This window comes from Euprymna scolopes, chromosome 5 (assembly GCF_053919585.1).
Source record: "Euprymna scolopes isolate OS-2025 chromosome 5, ASM5391958v1, whole genome shotgun sequence".
Classification (NCBI taxonomy): domain Eukaryota; kingdom Metazoa; phylum Mollusca; class Cephalopoda; order Sepiida; family Sepiolidae; genus Euprymna; species Euprymna scolopes.
In genome coordinates this window covers 67810644-67826273 of record NC_136486.1, presented here as the reverse complement: position 1 = coordinate 67826273, position 15630 = coordinate 67810644, and the positions used below count along the sequence as shown (strand labels likewise).

General features: G+C 31.0%; 2 protein-coding genes across 3 annotated transcripts in view; both read right to left on the bottom strand.

Moving 5' to 3' along the window:
* Positions 1-15630, bottom strand: part of LOC145276588 (uncharacterized) — a 109686-nt gene that overhangs the window by 9962 nt on the left and 84094 nt on the right. The window lies entirely within an intron of this gene.
* Positions 1-15630, bottom strand: part of LOC145276833 (RYamide receptor-like) — an 862370-nt gene that overhangs the window by 777618 nt on the left and 69122 nt on the right. The window lies entirely within an intron of this gene.

Here is a 15630-nt window from a genome sequence, read left to right as displayed (position 1 = left end):
AAGCTCATCGTTTAAGAAAACCGTTAGATTTAATTTCTGACATTATTGTATGATGTAAGAGACGCGTGGAGAATTGTCGATAACTATATGAGTGAATTGCTAAGGTGTAAAAAATATAAAACTCTAGAGAAAATAATATGCTCTAAATCAGTTCCACTTACCTAACTACGTAATGAAGTGTGCCCTTCTTTATGTTCTATTTTTCGAAAGCTGAACAGTATTTCACTTGATAAAATATACATCAACTTTACTATAGATGAGTACATACATATATATGAACATGTATATTTATATATATATATATATATATATATACTTTAAATATGTATATATATAATTATTTACTATAACAATTATTAATATATATATATGTATAAATATATATATATATATATATATATATATATATATATATATATATATATATATATATATATATGTATATAGGCATATGTGTGTGTCTTTCTCCGATTCTGTTTTGGTCCACTAAATGTATAATTTGTATCTCAATCTCTGCACTTTTTTTTATATATTAAATGATATAATGCATATATATATATATATATGCATATATAACTACTTAATTTACTCTCATAAAAGTAATATACGAAAGTATAAATTTATGCATGAACTTTAAGTATTTACTTCAAAAGTTTTCAATACGTAGGTAAAGATAGTTAATAAGTGATGAAGTAGATATGGCGATTAACCTACACTGAATACTCCGCCTTCATCCACTCTAGGACTCTTCAGGCTTATGCGCTAATTTTGTGGTTGTTTGTCGTTTTTATATGCGCATATTCTATTAAGATTTTAATAAGCCAATCAGATGTCTAGTATCCACCGCGCCCTCCCTATCAGCCAATGGGGATGCACTTGTCGGACAAAGGCTTATTTTACCTCTGATTGACCGGCTCCTTTGTGTGTGCTCTATTTAGCCAGCATATCTAGTTTCTTGATCAGTTTTAAATGTAGGTTAGGGTTTATATATATATATATATATATATATATATATACATATATGCATATATATACATATATATATACACATATATATACATACATATGTGTGTGATCGTTTATGTATATTCATGTTTATTTAATTTATTTATTTGTTTATTTTCTATTGTTTTTTTTTAATTTTAAAACTATTTTGTATCGCTATCCTAGACTACATTTTATCTTGTGAACACAGTTGTTTGCTATTTCTCTTTTACAGTTTAATAGATGTCGGGTTCTTTAAAGTACAGGATAGCAAATTTTTCATGAAAGACTAAGCTACAGGGTCGTCTAGGTCCCTACACGTTGTAGCTTGTCTTATCATTTTCCATTCGACTACTGGCGAATGTTCGCTTTCCTTGCGTTCCCAGTATTTATTTGCTAGCGTTGTTTTCATACGGTGTTTTTTTTTATTGTTGAATGTACTTTTGTGGTCAAATAAAGTATTTTTCCGATTTCGGTATAATTACACATTTAATTTTAAATTTCCAATTCCGATAAAATCACCAATTCCGATTTAAAGTACAAAAACACCCAATAAAACAACAAAGGTACACCATGCGAATGATATAACCCATATCGAAACAGTTTATTTAAGGACGTTGATTTAAGATTGTTTATTCATAAATGATTCGATATTTGGAGCGTAACTTATTTTAAAGAAAAAAGTTTAAGCTATAAATATATCATATTATTGATAAAAAATCAACTAAAAATTGTTTAACGTCGCATTACTTCTTTTTAATAATTTTGCGTTGAAACCAAATTTATATATAACAGATGTTCGTTATTTCGTTTGGCTCTAACCGATAACTTATATACTAAATACACATTTGTATACTCGTACATGAATCAGAAATTCTTTTCTGATGATATAAACTTATGCATTTATAAAAATGCTATGAGAGATAGCGAAAAATTTGACTCAAGGCCAATTAGATTTTTCTTAAAACATACGAATATCGTTACTGAAATGGGGGGGAGAAACACGGATGTTTATGTATGAAATGTATTTGACAGGATTTCTCGCAGTAAATACATTTATTATAGCAGAAAATTATTCATATTTTTCGCCATCTTATGGAAATATTTTAATTATAAATGTATTAACATACATTGAATACTTATTGAATGTGTATATATACATATATATTCCGCATATATTTAATAGAAGTAGCGGTGGTGTTGTTGGGAGTGAAATTATTCAAATATAACAGATAGTGTTACATATAGGATGATAAAGTATTTTCACTTTCCCACGTTGTTGATGGCCCTGTTCTATGTTAATTTTTATCAAATAAATCATTCAATGTGTAGTACCTGCTATGATATTACACTTTATTTTTTCTGTTATCAGTCAGCAAAGTAAATCCTTCCAGACTTGGGCAAGTTTTATTCACATCCACATTTAAAATGCCTCTTTTTAGAGAACTAAATTCTGTACATAATAAAAAACTTTGTTCCTAAATCTGCCTCATTGACAATATCTGTAAATAGAATGACACATAATAACACCCGTAACTAAATAATTTCCTTACAAAATAATTTCTTGCTTTTTAGGCGAGCATTTGTGACTGAATATTCTGAAAAATTGAACAGAAAATAGAAATAAACGAAAAGACTACTGTTAGAATTTAGACTGGGGAGTCAGTTTCTAATATGAATTCATTTTTACCACTAACAAGAAATCTGATTGGAATGATCATGAAAACACATTCACTCATTTTAAAAAGTAAAAAAGAAATAACACAGAAGTCTTCCCTAAAACACTAGAATCGCTCTAATATTCAATTAATAATAATTTCGACTGGGATTATCGGAGGTACTTTAGTTGGGTGGTGGAGAATCCCAGAAGGGTTAAAAATGACATCAACTGCTTACATAGCGTTTCTGAAGGAGCACTTTGAACCATAGCTGAAGAAGGAAAGGTTGACGTTCAGAAGAACCATTAATTTAATGCAGGAAAATTCGCCCTTGCATGCAGCAAACAAAAGCAAAGAGTATTTGCAACGACTGGGGTTCCTTGTGCGACGAAAGGTGGGGTAGCCTGCGAGTTCACCAGATTTGAACCTAATTGAAAACCTTTTGAGTATCATGAAGCGACGCCTCTATGCAAGTGGACGCCAATTTAAGAGAAGAGATGGATTGTGGGATGCTCTCCAAGCGGTATCGCGAGGAATAACTGTTGACAACACAGATTTGACTAATTCTGTGGACCAAAGTCTTTTACAAGCCATTCCTAAAAAAAGGATCGCATATCTCCTACTAATTATGTCAACGTAGAAATTGCTATGTAGATATTGTGTTCTAAGCATTTTTCCTAGTTCATTTAATGTTAGAAATTTATTTTAATAAAAAGTTATGGGTATATTGTGTGTTTTTTTCTCAATCTCGTTAATAACTTGAAACACTGAAATCAACATATATTCCTACCTTCCGCTAGAGTTTCAATAATATTGCTTTAAATATTTTTATTTTCTGTATGGAGTAGCTGAGTAGTATTGTAAGTACTTTCCAAAAGTGCCATAGATTTTTATTCACTCGTTCCTTAAATATTTAAAAAAATGTAAATTGGTTAATAATTTGATACGCAGTGTGTATACATAAATACACACATACATATCCATATATATATATATATATATATATATATATATATATATATATATATTATTTGTTGTCAGGTGATAAGAAAACAAAGTCCATTCCTATTTAAACACACGCACACACATTTTACGGACCCTCCTGATATTAACCCCATATGTCGTGGACGATCTGATATTTTCATTGAAATTTTTATTTTCCTAAGTGTATTGCCTGTAGAGGTTTCTAGTTACTCGTATCTTGCTGGTTGAAACATTCTCATGACTATGTAGCAAAACAGTACTGCTTATGGAAAAACAAAAACGTTACGTATGCCTTGATCTACATTGGCATTGAACATACTTTAATTAACCTCATTAAGCGTTAGTTACTCAACCTCTGGAAATAAAACCTCGGATTATATCTCTCCCCTTATCTATCTATCTACTCATCTATCTACTTTTCTGTCTATCTATCTCTCCCCCTCTCTCTCTCCCTCTCTCTCTCTCTCTCTATATATATATATATATATATTCGTATATATATTTTTTTCTTATGATCTGTTAGGCCTCATGATAATATCTACCTCAGATTCTATCAGGGGGTTTAATTAAAAACGAACAGCAGTTCTTACAGAGTATTTTTAAAGAACAATATAATTATTTTTTCTAACCATTAGATATTCTGATGACCTTAATGTTTGTTTTCCAAAACAGCTAAGATCGAATGCTATTTTAGAACTATACCCAATCATTAGCTATATACTCAAGAAAGATATTTGTAAAATAAAATATGCCAAAAGGCTTTAATACAAATAATTCCTAGTAGAAATATTGCGGTTTTCTCGTATCTTATTTATTATATTTTTATCTTTTTGACTAAGGGCATTTCCTATTTGCAGGGCCTGTGCGAGTAATTCAACGCTTAATACTGTTTCAGATTACACAAATTTAACCCACCTATGCAATGATATTTTCAACATTAATCCAGTAATCGACACCTTATTTCCATGGATGGTTCCTTATCCAGAATTATGTTCGTTTTTTTATCATTATGAAATGTCACTATTATTTCCAAATTCTAACGTAATATTAATGCAACATTTTTCTCCTTCCTTATGTAAGAATATGTTATGCTCAAGAGAAAATGTGATTAACAATATATGATTAAATGTATTATTTATCATAGTTACACTAAATAAATAAAATATGTTGCCAAATATTATTCTTATATACATTAATAACATAACATTTCTTGTAATAAACTGAAAATACGTGGAAAATATTTTCAATTATTTGAATGTCATTTTTATAAGTTATTTTCTCCAAATAACTCAGTTCTTAGTAAGTTTCTGTTTATTGCGATGATTCGGTTATATTTTCGTTGATCTTACGCATATGATTTATGCAATATTTCTCTTGTGCTGATTTTTCATTCTCTTCTCCGTCCCTTTTTTCCCCTTTGAGACACACACTTTTTTGTTCCGTCTATTAACAGACAAATGTAATTAAAGTAGCCATCAAACTAGTCTACTGCGAAATCATAACGGAAATCGCTGTTTAATAAATGAGAGAGCGTTAAACAGAAGTTCCTGTAATATGACCTTAATCTGGGCCTATGTAACATTGTTGTATTATTATCTTTCACAGGCACACATGTATGTATATATATATATATATATATATATGTACATATATATATGTGGGTGTGTGTGTGTGTGCGCACGCCCGTGGGTGTGTGGGTGTGGGTGTGGGGGTGAGAGAGAAAATAAAATTATTTTGGAACTGTAAATTAAAATGTACAACTGAATTTGTAGTTCGGAAGAATACTCTAAAACAATTTTCAAAATCGTTATTGCGCTGAGTTTCAAAGAATGGCTGTCTTTCTATTTTTCTCATCAGATGACGGAAAGAAATTAGCAAATTATAATCATAACAAATTCAGAATTTGTTGTTTCATCTAATGCCTCAACCATCAAACTCTGCCTTAATTAGTATTTGCTAATGTCTTTCTCTCCTCTGATGAGAAGAATAACAAGAATAGAAGTCTGGTAAACCCCGCGGAATAAGGCCTTTTCTTTTTAAATTTGAGTATACACTCGAACAATAAATTTAATTGTGAATTATTATTGACAATTTCAATTCATTTTATTTTCTCAAATAACAAACTCTACTTTCTATTTTCTTTGTATTAAACTTTTGTATTTGTGGTTAATATTTAAATATGAATATTCATATTAGATTGATTTTTACTCTTGCTTGTATCGGGTAAATATGCTATTCCCATTGCCTTGATTGTTTCTCTTATATATATATATATATATATATATATATATATATATATATACATATATATATATATATATATATATATATATATATATATATATGTACACAGAGGAGAGAGAGGGAGATGGGGAGATGCTGGCAGATGTTCAAATGGACGAAATAAGAGGAAGATGTATTGATAATAAACATCTATATACGGGTGTATATAGATTATTTTATGAATTTGAACAAGGGAATAGAACAAGTTTTACAGGGATTCTGACAACCTTTCATGCCAAACATTTAGAACCCTCATGCTTCTCATACAAAAAGAAGGGGGTGATAAGTAAAGTATATGGAAATGCGTTTACCAATAAGCATATTAGGAGATAGGATTTTATATATTAGAAGGGGAGATAGGATGTTGTCTACCGGATTGGTAGATAGTTATGGTACATTAAATATGGAGAATGTTGCTATAGTAAGAATGGGTCATAAAAGTATTCGAAATCTCCATTTTAAAAGCCCTTATATACTACTTGAATGTCGTAACACACAGACACACACGAATACACGCAGACACACACATGTATATACATATGTATGCATGTATATATATATATATATATACATACATACATATGCATATGTGTGTATGTGCATATAATGGTTGCCTATATTGTTTACCTAGATGTAAATATAATACAACCGGGCGTTATTATTTAATAGTGCTCAATAGAAGGCACTGCTGCTATATATTCTGTTTATTATACAACTATTATTAGTTACACATGTGTATACATGTTTCAGTAGAATTTCAATTCAAAGGAACCCTTCATCACACCACAAAAGGAGCGATATTGAAACCAGAGTCAAGATTATATTCTCAAAGTATATACTACACTTTATTTCAGAGCGTAACCCGTCATCAAATATTTTATAAAACACCGCATGTTACCTTGACTCTTGTTTAATATCAACAGGCGTTTAGTCTGGTGAAGTTGTCTATTTGAATTGAGGTTTCACTGAAATATGTATGCACATATGTAATCAAAAATACGCTTATAATAAACAGACTATATTGCATATGTATCCTCTATTAAGAACTCTTAAAAAATCACGCGGATTTTATGTAATTTACATCTAGGAAAACAATATATATATATATATATATATATATATATATATATATATATATATATATATATATATATATATATATTACATATGGTATATACAGTTTATAGTGAGCGCACCTTCAATTATAAACGCATATATGCGCGTAGGTACAAGACAACTTAAAGTCGGCGTATGCCTGCTAAGTTACGCATTTTTTTTTTTCAATTTGGAAGAATATTAACATTTATTTCAACCGGGTAAATATATATGTAACACAACTGTCCACAAAATACAATCAATTACTCCGGCTCAATCCAATCTGCGCCTTTGCGTTTCAGTGAGGAGGCAGTTTAAAAACATAGAGGCAGACACATATCTTTTGTCGTTGTACTTATGTCTCATGAGATCCCATTTCCACTACAAATAAAACAAAATAAAATAAAACATTTGAAATAAAAGGTGTTTATTTACACAAAAATAACAAGTAACAAATGAATCATATTTTAGTGTCCAAAAGGTGTGTCTGGGTAGATAGTTCATGCAAATGTGAAAGTTATGTAGACTGTTCGTTGTTTTGACAAGAAAAACAGAGAGTGTCCTTTGTTTTCTTAGTGGGAAAACAGGTGTAATTTTTGTGTATGCTAGAAGAAAAAAACAAGAGGGTAAATATCCTTGCGTGCGGCAGAATATCTCCATTATTCGTTGTGTGACTGCGTGCGTGTGGATGTGTGCTTCTCGGCGTGCATTCATCTGGATAAACATGTTTTTTTCTCTGGCGGAAATATACGTAACGACGGAGTCGTTGACGTGAACAGAGAAGTGGGCGAATAGCATTGAGTGAAGAACGCAGACTGCAGAGTACCGAGTGAGAATGAGTGAGTGAGTTAATTCGTTTTTATATTTGTCGAACAGCTCCCAGGCGATGTGTGAAAAAAGGGTTTAATAATTAAATCTTTCTCTTTTGAGCGATGATTGGCCGAGAAATGCACTCTTTTGACACGTGATATGCTTTCAACTACGTATTATAATTTAGTCCCTCGCAGAATTTGGGTGGGCTTATTTTTAAAAATATTGAGCCTTTAAAATTCAGATTGTTTTGTTAGCTCAAGTCATTGAATTTATATTTAGTTATTTATTTGTTATTTATAGAACAAGAAATGAATGCGTTTTTAGGTGTGTTTTACCGCAGATCACACAGACATAGTGAGTTATATATATATGCATATATTTATAGATACTTTTCATTAAATTAACATATTGACATATCATTTAGAAGACACATTGCATAACGCCATACAATGTGTAAGCACATGTTTCTGATTGTCTCAAGTCAGAAAATAAAAACACATAAAATAATATTCAGATTGATAATAGAATACTGTATACAAAGTAAAATTCACACAATTTCTAATAACTCTAAATAAACCGACGTATAAACACAAAGAAAATCGCTTTTCATTGAGATCAAACTCTGTGATTTCTATACGTTGTACGGGAGAATTAACTGATGCTATTTTCATTCTTTTAAAAACGATTCGAATTTTTTCGACAAATGTAGTGAATAGATCTTAAACATAATAGGTGAAATGCCTAATGTAATCAATGAACTTATATGTTGTCCGGCGTTATGCTTAAACTAATTATATGCACTAGATCTAGAATCGAGGACAGAATAGTAAGAGCGAGTAAAAACCTCGCTAGTTTTTTCTTCTATTTTGAAAGATATAAACACACATTCTTTTCGAAGGAGTTAGAGTTATCGATGCCCAACGGTCACTCAAACATAAGGCTATATATTTTTAAGGTGGTAACTAAAACAAAACCGTAGTTATCCTCACTCTTAGAAATTCGATCAAATTTGATTCGTTAAGGGGTGGAACAAAAATAAAAACGGATTGTACACTGGGAATGTTGTAGTGAGCTTGGAAGCAGGTAAGCAGAACAGAGTTTCACTGGCTGTCAGTTCTATAAAAAAAGCTTTGTTCATGGAATTTGCGTTTAGATTTCTGCACATGTTAAGATTAGAGGAAAGTGTTTTACGTGTTGTCTAGACGAATGATTTTTTCAGAAAGTTTGGCAGGGGGATAGACACTCAGACAAGCACTTGCTTTGAAAATAATGATAAAATATAGACAGGCTTGCAACGTCTATTCTGCGGAATTTACACCTACTAGGTTTAAAAGCCAGGTTTGAACTCATCAGTATCGATATGGTACTCTGAGCAGCTACTACACAGATGTAATAACAATACTCCACATAACAAATATGTAAAAAATGCAAATACATTTTATTTATACTATTAAAAAAGATAAACAGCGTGAACATGGTGTTTGATTAATACAATATGAAAAGGTCCGATATTCATAAAATGTAATCTAGCGTCTTATTTTTAACAGGAATCAATCATTGCTACTGTGGATATCTTAACAATTATATCTGAAACCATATGCTGTACACATAACAAGGCAAGCTAAATATATGCTGTTGTTCTTGATATATCTTATCCCCTTGCAATATTTGCCATATTTTTCTCATGAACACATGTTAGTTTTAGGACACATACTTAATATAATTATATCCTTCATAGATGAATAGAAACTTCAGACGGTCGTTTTCAAAATAGAAGAAAAACTAGCTAGGTGCTTACAAACATCATGATCTAGCTGCGGGTGTACTGCATGTGTCGATTATTTGTTGTTTAAGTTTCCTGATTTTTATAAACGAACTCCTTTATACAGTTATGTTCGAAATGGGAATGTTTGTTGATGATGCCACACACATTTCTCGACATTTGATTACACGAACGTTTACATATCTAAGGCAATGGATGAATCCTTGAAATGCTCTCCAATTTGTATGCCAATATGTCTCTAGTTAAATGGGAGTGTAAATGGGTCATAATTATCCTACATATATTAGGATACAAAGAATTTCGTTTAAGCTATTACGGAAACCCCTTTTACCACATAATACCAAGACAAATAACACCCTACGACAGAGTTCTACATTTAAACTCCTCGGTCATACACTCATATGTAACGATTTGAAATATATATATATATATATATATATATATATATATATATATATATATATATATATATATATATTACATAAATGACTGTTGCAAAATACGCGACCCCTTTACCATAATAGTAAATTATACCTCTTATATCTCTACGAGAAATTACGATATCTGGACATGAATGCAATATTGTCAAATGGGCTCGTGCATCATTAACTTCCCTTTTTCCTTATTATACATAGACCAACAATTTTTTGTAAGGTAAAGTATCAACCACTATCTACTACGTGTGCTTCTACAAAATGACCTGCTGCACCTCCCGACATAGATACTTCGGATAAACCCGACAATAAAGTAAATTGCACCATTTTATGTGAAAGTCTCCAATAGGTGTTTTTCTAGGTTGGCTGTCTCTTTCATCCTATTTTTCACTGATCAAACATACAAATATTCACGTCAGTTTTTCACTATTGACATACCCTTGACTTGAGAAAGGTCCCCATAAATCGAGCCCCAATACACATTAGTCTCTTACCCCAATAGAGATTTAACATTGTTTGTGCTTACTCAATTCATTTCCAATACATTGGGTTTAGTTATTCCTTTCCACTACATTGAATTATTATAAATCAAATTTTAATATCGCGCCTGCATATCGTTTATTTTTGTGCATTAAATTTGCGCATAAATAAAAAGGATAAACGCAAGAAAAACTATCACACCACAGTCAGTTTTTGTACTGAATAATCCTTTTAAAAAGAGATTTGCACGAATTGGAATATTACACTTATTAGGAAATATGCTTATCTTGGTATTTTTATTTAAAAACTAGACTACCTGTGACCCGTTGGGTCAGTATGTTATATGAGCTATGGGATTAATTTATGAGCGTGACACTTGTGACGTAAAATCTTTTTTGTCTGGCATAACAGAAATATTTCTATGAAAGTATATTGAAATGAAAAAAGAATATAGATAGATATATGAGTCGTTATGTTTTTAATTGTTTAGTTTTGAAAAAAAAATACTTACAGCCATTGAATTATAAGTGGTGTGTCATACTAATGGTTAAATGTGCACTGAACAGATACCATACTACTTATTATAGTTAAATTCAAATTTTGATATATATTTTAATGTTAACGCAAAAAAACACATAAAAAGAACAACTGGGACGCTGAAGACGTACACAGTGAAACAATATATTGTAAAATGCTCTTATGGGTGTCAACGGGTTGAAGTAGATTTATTTGTGAGAAAATTGCGTTAAAATAATTTAAACGTAATACCGAAATGAACAATGTAACAAAAAAATGCAGTAAGCATTAACAATTGTTTATTTGAAAAATTTAAACGCGAAAAATAAAACCCAAAAAATTGGGACACTAAAAACGTACACAGTTAAACAATACGTTATAAAATTCTCTTATGGTTGTGAACGGGTTTAAGTAAATTTATTTGTAAGAAAATTGCGTTAAAATAACTTAAACGTAATACAGAAAAGAACGACGTAAAAATCAAGAAGTATTGACAATTGTTTATTTGGATAATTTAAACGCGAAAAGAAAATGGGACGCTTAAAACATACATAGTAAAACAATACGTTGTCAACAGGTCAAAGTTGATTTATTTGTAAGAAAATTGCGACAGTATACTTGTAATACAGAACAGTTGCAAAACATCCCCCTAACCCTAACCCTAACTCTAACCCCCATTCTTCCCATGTTAAATAATAACTTATAAAAATAACGTTAATATTTCAGTGCACTGGTCAAATTTTGCAAAAGTCGGGATGTGTGTTTATTTGTTTACACTGTTGTAGGTTTAAGTCTCTAAGCGCAACTGGAAGTCCTAAACCGAATGTTGGGTTACAACCCTTGTTAAAAGGTAATTTGAGTTGTATAATTGTATAGATATTAAACATTGTGTAATTTAGAATGAGGAGAGATAATATGTTAAATGAGTTCGTATTATTATAATGCCTATCTAACAATGTTCTAGAAAAATAAACTGACATAATACGAGCTTATTTGAACAAAGTAGAGAACGTGAACTTTTAGAATGAAAGTGTTGAGCAGTTTAATTTTGATATAAAAAATGTGAAAAAAAAAATAAAGAAACACGGGCTTGCGTTGAAATATGTGTAAGTTGATGATAGGATCTAACTAGTTATGTCGCTGCCTATACACTCACGGCTAAGTTTAAATATAAGCCACTCATTATATGCTTAGTCTTTTTTTTTAGCTCTTATTGTATTTTCACTTCTTTCGTGGCTGTCTGGCGTCGGATTTTTCATCGGGATATGATCCAAAGAAATGTTAAAAAATAAAGCTTTCTACTGTGAAAAAAAAACGTGGAAGATAGCAGCAATAGGTTTCCGGAGTTCAGCTTCGGAAGATATTGTTGCCATTATGAATGAAGTAACTGATATTTGGCGTCAGGAATGGAAGTAGGAGGATGCTAGGAGGTTATTACAAAACTGTCTCAGGCTTTAGAATTTTTGAGATGAATATTTGTTATTCCCATTATTTGGAATATCCAGACTACTGTTCTCATCTTTATTGCCATTTCCACATTTAAGTCGAAGTGACCTTCGAATTTCTTCAAAGACCCGCAGTGCAGAGGTTCGAGTACCTGGAAAATCAATTGTAAAAGTGTTATTCCCTTGAAGATTGAAGGTTCAATTCCCAGTGCGTGCGACGAAAAATACAATTACGATTTACTTAAAACCTCTATATATCCATTGCTGACATCGAATAAGAGCATTGTACCACCGTAAAAAATGAAGAGATCCATTAGAGATTCCGTCTAAATACCCTACTTCGACATAAACCTTCTAAGATTCGAAAAAAAAACAAAAAAAACAAAAAAAAAACACCTGAATACTGTCCGAAGTCTTCGATCAATACTTTGTGTAAATGACACTCAAAGTGAGAATAGTAGTCTGAACGTTCCAAACAATACGGTTATATTCAGGCGTGGTCATTCTTTTGCTGTTTGGTATAATAATAATGGGTAATATAATTTTATACTTATGAATAACAGTGCCTTTTGAGATACGCGGGTTTTAATAGTCTGCTTATCCAATATAACTAGATTAATGTAATTTGAATGTACCGAATTGATGAAGTATTATATACCTCTATTTATAATAGCAATAATATTAATCTTATTCTCGAGTGACCTGTGGGCCTTGATAAGTAGTGATTCCCGTGTAAAAAATAATAATATAAAAAAGAACAACTAATAATATTAAACATATTTTATAATTAAATAATAAATACTTACACATCCTTTACTGTGGTATTCAAAGTTTTTTCTTTGTTCGGTCACTATGAAAGTTTACTTAAAGTGAAATGAATAGATTTGTTTGTATATTTCACACACATATAAATAATATACTCATACCTCTATCATTAAAAAGTCGAATAAATATTAACGTAAACTCGACATAATGGCACCAATATGGTCTATTATAATTTGGCGAATGTATGTCATATGAAAAATATATTAACTAATCAACTGCCTCGCTAATAGAGCAGGATGTTAGAAACGTCGATTCTTATGTGCTGGCCTTCTATAGCAGGCAAAACCTACCCGATAAAATTAGTACACTAAACAGCCATTCACTAACAATGCGAGTCTCTGTATAATAGAAGGCGCTGTAATACAATGGAATTGGCATTTCGCTAATTAATTAGGCCAGCGTCGTATAGCACAGTGACATTCTCCATACACATGCGAATATCTACAGGGATTGAATTAATCGATAAACTTCTCACTATTGATTAGCTGACGACTTCTGGTTTATATATGACAAACGAATGTGGTTTATCACATTGCTGTAGAATAAAACTTATGTTAATTTCATCGACAGTTTCTGTAGGTAAACACGTATACCAGTTTTCTTTTTTAAAATTATAGCTTTGTAAATAGTATTTGTCAATAAATGTGTTTTGGGGTATCATTGAATACCAACCAGAGATATATTATATGCATGCATATTTATCAATGTACATTATTTAAATATAATTTTTTTTAAGATTACACTAAATGAGTTTATACATACAAGTATTACAATTTCGTAATGGATTTTATGCATGCGAGCTAGTGCAATAAGTTTTTTTTTAAACAGCAAAGCTATCCCTTTATATTCTTAATAGCAATTTTACATCTTAAATTCGCTGTCTAACAATTATCGCTACATATTTAGTTGACTGCAAATTGTATTATAAAACATGGAATATACTTTCTATAATAAAAAAATCGAACCATGAGAATAGTTTGCCGAATGTTAACACACTATCGCGTAATGGTTAGTCCGTCAAATGTCTAGTTAATAGTTTCAGCTTAAATATGCATTACAATGTAAAAAATGTTCACCAATGGTGATGAAATAACGAGCATTTTTTGTTTTCAGGAAGAATAACTGAACAACAATATCCGTAATTCTTGCACATGTATTCATCATGATGTTCTCAATAATATGTATGCGTGTAAAACATTTAATAAAAAGTTTTAGTAATTATTCCATGCATCAGTCGTCACAGGTGTAAGAGTAATCAGATAAATGTAATTATCTAAAAAAATGTGAAACATGTTAAATAAATGCCTCGAATGTTATGAAGATTCAGTCATATCAAAATGCAATGCCAGTCAAGATGCGATATTTACTTCGACATAATTGTATTATCTGGAGTGCTTTAAAAATGACTACGGGGTTACATTTCACAATAGACATATATATTTAAAAATAAATATCTCATCAGTTCGTTAAATGTAGGGATGGCATCCTTCAATATGCCAAATATTCACTGATAACTCAGATATCCCAACCGAGAGATATTTTTGTTAATAATTTGACAACCTATTCAAGTACTATGTTTCCAATTTCTCTTGCACTGGATATATTTTCGAGAAAGTTTTTAAATGTATTTATATTAGTCCATTTGCTACAATAATTACAAAAATAAAATATATCTTCCTAAGAATCTTGTTTATTGTCATGTCATGTATAATACCTTAGTTTTTCCTTATCTTTGCTCTCTCCGCTGTTTTTAACCAATCATAATTAGGAACACTAATTTCTAATAAGATTGCTTATTTCTTCTTTCCCATATCACTATGTCAAGTTTTCTAGGTACGTTACTGTACGTTTGTTGTTTATATTTTCCAAGTTGATAGCATAAACAGATTAGACGATTGTATTCATTTTCTGTTAGTGAGAGGGGAATCTTTCACCATAAATTCCCTTAAACACGCCAAATGAGCTTATATAAATACAATACTTAAATTCTTTAATGGAGAGTAGACAATGCATTGTGTATGCATTATTGGAAGCTCCCGTTATTCTCGCTTCTCTTTTATTCATCACACATCCTCATAATTTAATGAATGATTTTTCTGACAAAGGGAGAAGAAAAAGCTTTATACTAGGTTGGAAGTATTTTTGCGTGAACAGCCGCCAGACATATCGGAAATCTTCCTTTTCTATGTCTATCCTTCTAGCCATGCCACTAGTAAGGGTGCTGGAGGTAAATGTCTTGGATTAACCACTAAGCAGGCTGTCCTATCAGCAGGTGCAAAGTACTGAAGCTGCTTTATTGCTATTTGGTGAATGGATTCTGGACAATGCAG